The sequence below is a fragment of the Saccostrea cucullata genome, unplaced genomic scaffold (assembly GCF_032062105.1).
Source record: "Saccostrea cucullata isolate Sc308-1 unplaced genomic scaffold, CSIRO_AGI_Scuc_v1 ctg22248, whole genome shotgun sequence".
Lineage (NCBI taxonomy): Eukaryota > Metazoa > Mollusca > Bivalvia > Ostreida > Ostreidae > Saccostrea > Saccostrea cuccullata.
Genome location: NW_026923319.1, coordinates 6,231 through 10,432, shown reverse-complemented (window position 1 = coordinate 10,432; position 4,202 = coordinate 6,231). Strand labels below are relative to the sequence as shown.

At 33.3% G+C, this 4,202-nt stretch overlaps 1 long non-coding RNA gene across 1 annotated transcript; it reads right to left on the bottom strand.

Moving 5' to 3' along the window:
* Nucleotides 1–397: 397 nt before the first annotated feature.
* LOC134263729 (uncharacterized) lies at nt 398–1,034 on the bottom strand. The gene is made up of 3 exons (XR_009991339.1): nt 1,006–1,034; nt 709–802; nt 398–462 (listed from the first exon to the last, which is right to left on the bottom strand). It is a non-coding gene; the product is annotated as an uncharacterized LOC134263729 (long non-coding RNA).
* Nucleotides 1,035–4,202: the final 3,168 nt, after the last annotated feature.

The window sequence follows — 4,202 nt, the reverse complement described above, 5'->3', positions numbered from 1 at the left end:
GGTTAAAAATTGATAGCGACAGTAAATTGTATCAAAGCAGAGTGATAAACATTCAATACAGACTTTGAAAATGAATTTCAAGATTTAATGACACAATAAATAGTACTTGTGATATAAATGTAGATACTATAAGGACTTGGACAGTAATCTCATTAGGTATGTGTGATACTAGTAGATGATCCATAATACAGACCAACTTGTTTAGGTACAATTGATAAATACATGTGGCAGCAAAAAATTCATACAACTTTTAGAACTTTAAATGTTCCAGTCACTCTAGGTTTGCCATCACTGGTTTTGGGAGAAAACATAAATTAATTTATTTTCACCATCCCTGTAATAGCTATAGATCAGCTTTAGATGAGAAAATGTCATGGTCTCTGCCAGACTCCTCTCTCATAAAACCTTACCAATCAGCACACACAAATACCTGTAGTTCTTTGATTTTTCAGCATAGAACACCTGTTGAAAATGAGAAATACTACACAGATGATTGTTTCATACAATATACGTGAGTCATTGAAAGTTTGCAGCAGAGATTATTCCGTCCAACTTACATGATAACATATAGTCTACTGCATGTAGTCAAATATTTTTCTTAGTTCTTACATTGATTCCCGAGCAAATTGATTGATAAACATTTGATTTTAGAGCCACCAAATTTATATATGTATCTACCAAATGATATAATAATAAAACTGTTCATACCTTCAAAATTCTTTCATGTATTGATAATAAATTTAATGTTGACAACAAGCTGTTTATCTTCTGAGGGTCTCCCAAACAGTACTGCAGATTATAGCTACAAAAAGAATAGATACAATTATATTACATGCAATTGTTGAGATGCATGAACATGTAAATGCTATTTATAAATTATATGCATTATCCAACATTTCATGGTGTCACATAAAAATTTAGATGTGAGGAATATTTTATACTAGTTGTCAATGCCTAAATTAGATAACATTAATTCCATAAACAAATATAAATATAAATGCTTACCTGTTGCAATCTGTGTATTAGTATTGATACTAAAATACTGCATCCCTTTGGATTTTCTCAGCTTTTGTCGTTTTGGGAACATCGATGCCAGCTGCAAGCAATTTCCGCACTATATGTATAAAAACCAGCTAACCCGAGTTTCACTCACATTTAATTGCTCTCTCGCTAAAGAATAATGGTCCGGAGTGACATTTTGAGCACAATATGAGGCCTCTGACCAGAACAATGAACATCAAACTCGTCATTCCAGTCATGTAACGAACTCTTACTGGTCAAAACGAGGGTTATATCGTGACACAAAAACATGCATGGAATCATGAATAAGGTTACTTCACAAGTACGATCTCCTAAAACAACTGGGCGCTCGTCAAATTATGTCTTTTCTTGAACCGTTCCTTCCCTTGCCGCTTGCGGCTTGCCGACTTTTCATGGGCGCCGCCATCTTGAATTTTATAGCCTCGGAGACATCGTTTTATTTTAAAGATGCACATTTAAACGTATTTAAACGTCAAATTTGGTATCATCAAGTTGTTTTCTTTAATTATCTATCAATTGAAACAAAAACATTTGAATTTTGGCCTTTGATATTGACTCGAAATGAAAAAGCATTTTATTCCGTAAATTACCGAGATCAAGCCGAAGTTTACCGAAAATTACAGCCGATTTGTACAAATGCTTGTGCCATAGAATTAATGTTTAGTTTGTATATAAAAGTATATGTAAAAGAGAGAAAATCGGATCTGCCAACGAATATGTAAATGAGATATGCAGAATTAAAAGCGCGTTTTGCCAATGAATGGTATATTTTCATTCGAATAGGGCGAATTATTCTACGGGAAAGTTATCTAAGGTGCAAACTTTCTAGCATTCTCGCGCAAGCGTAGCCTGTGGTTTGCCCAGGGCATCCGGTTTAATCTCGCTTAACGCAAAAAAATTATTTTAAAAGCCAAAAAATCGTAACAAAAAAGAAAATATCAGTGGATGTGAGACGTTTTAGACTAGGGAAGAGATATGCATGGACCTCTTTAAATATGATACATGTACGCATGCATCTGATCATTGCACATCGGCAATCTAAATGACATATTGATTCTTTTCCTTATTATAACTTCTTAAAGAACACGATTTTTTTTTAAGAAAATGTATGAACAATCAAGAAAATCTGTTACTTTTTATAAAGACTACAACGTTCTTTCGATTTCAAGTACCCTATAATTCAAAGTGAATTTGAAAATATGCATAGCTGAGCTTGATAAAGTCCGTCAATGCATCACTGCTTAACATCATTATCTTTCTTTTACATTTAATAATTTCTAAAAGCCATAAATATAGTTTAAGTTCAAAAAGTTCGTTCATTCAAGTTTTATATATCAGTCGTGCTTGTATTCCCCACTTGTGATTCTTAATCTTTTTTTTTCTACCCAGCCTTTCATTTTTGTATTATTTGACGAACCTATCTCTGGATCCGCAGTGGAATTTTTAAGTCAGTGTCATAGGACTTTCTTTTCTTTAGGACTCAAAATCGGGGCCGGTCTTAATTTTTGTGATTTTTTTTTTAAGAAAGGTCAATAATAAATAATAAAAACTTTTTTTTTCTGATAAGTCTGGTAACTTCTGGTTTATTTCTGTTCTTATTTATCAGAGTTAAATCATTTTAAATTAAGGGAAAATAAATTTTGGCAATATGTTTCGCATTCGCCATTTACATGTACATACTTATTGTCTTTGATCATGTAAATCCATAGTTAAAAAATGGAGTAAAAACGTTTGTTAACTGATGCAATGTACTAATACTACTTAGACTGTTTGTAAAATCTATAAGGCGCGTGAAACAACAACAGTAAAAGACATGTTTAGCTTGATTGCAAATTATTGTAGATACACACACACAGGAGAGAGAGAGAGAGAGAGAGAGAGAGAGAGAGAGAGAGAGAGAGAGAGAGAGAGAGAGAGAGAGAGAGAGAGCCTCATTTTTTGACTTCTGTAATCAAAAAATCTTTTCGGGGTTCAATAACTTCTACCATAATCAAGCAACTAAAAGAACTTGTCGGAGTTCAATTTATACCACATGAATGGATGCATGCCTGGCTTAAGAAACCCATACCGCATATCGTCACAAAATATTGTTTTCACTCTCGAAACCTTTTAAATCATTACAGACACAAATCAAAACAGATAACCATAAGCTTGATTAATTTTTATCGCTCCCCACCATTGCAAACATTTGAAAGTCTAGACGTTTTTATATTTAAAGTTAAAAAACACGCACATACAAAATTGTCATTATTTAAACTACATTTTCACACTCTCGTCGAGATTTACGATAAAGGTTCAGAGACCTGACAAAAGGTAGGCTAAAAGGATGTAATTGGTTTTTTATTTCTGCTCTTATTTAAAGTTAAATCTATTTAGATTAGGGGAAAAACAAATTTTAGCAATATGTTTCGGATTCATCATTTACACGAAACATTTGAAGATTACTAGAATATCAGATCAATATTTCATAAAACGATACAAAATAGGAGCAGAGCAAACACGGACCTGCAAATTACTAGAGGTGGGATAAGGTGCCATGGAGGAGTGAGCATTCCCTGTCGACCGGTCACACCCGCCGTTTGCTACTTGTCATGATCGGGAAATAACGGGAAAATCCGTCAATTCAGTGTATAAATAATGGACTAACAATTATATTAGTATGAAAAACGTCAGTCAGCATTTGACTCAATGATGAATTGTATTTGCTGACAATGTCATTGTATTGGCCATAGAACTTACGAAATGATGACTTTTAACGAGACTGCTGATATTCTAGTTTTATCAACTTTTTGGTCAATAATTTACCTCGTTTAAAAAATGAGCATGCTCTTGCGCATCGAATTAACTAAGATATATAGATGAAGGCGATGAAGGTATATTGCTGAATAAGTAAGGAACCCGAGAGATTGTTGGAAAACCTGGTCTCCAAAAACCACATAGATACATTAGATATTGTCAATCAGAAGTTCTAGCATCTTTTTATGTCAACTTCAAAGTACTTGTGTGTGCAATCAGAATGTGTTTTAACAAAAAAAAATTAGCAAATGACAAAAATAGCAAAACAACAAAATTAAAAGAGATGTTTATCTTGATTGCAAATTACAGTAGGCATAAACATCCTCAACGAGAGAGAGAGACCTCATTTTAAAGGCATCCGAACC